The sequence below is a fragment of the Mustela nigripes genome, chromosome 10 (genome assembly GCF_022355385.1).
Source record: "Mustela nigripes isolate SB6536 chromosome 10, MUSNIG.SB6536, whole genome shotgun sequence".
In the NCBI taxonomy this organism is placed as follows: Eukaryota; Metazoa; Chordata; class Mammalia; order Carnivora; family Mustelidae; genus Mustela; species Mustela nigripes.
Genome location: NC_081566.1, coordinates 40980248 through 40980610, shown reverse-complemented (window position 1 = coordinate 40980610; position 363 = coordinate 40980248).

Genomic DNA, 363 nt, shown 5'->3' with positions numbered 1-363 from the left:
TTAAGATTTTATTTATTTATTTGACAGACAGAGATGACAAGTAGGCAGAAAGGCAGGCAGAGAGAGAGGAGGAAGCAGATTCCCTGCTGAGCAGAGAGCCTGATGTGGGGCTCGATCCCAAGACCCTGAGATCATGACCTGAGCTGAAGGCAGAGGCTTTAACCCACTGAGCCACCCAGGCGCCCCACCATCAGCGCATTTTTTAAAAAAGATTTTATTTATTTGAGAGAGAGAGAGAGAGAGAGAGAGAGAGCACACACACAACTGGAGGAGAGGTGGAGGGAGAGGGAGAAGCAGGCCCCTTGCTGAGCAGGGAGCCAGATATGGGGCTAAATACCTGGACCCTGGGATCATGACCTGAGC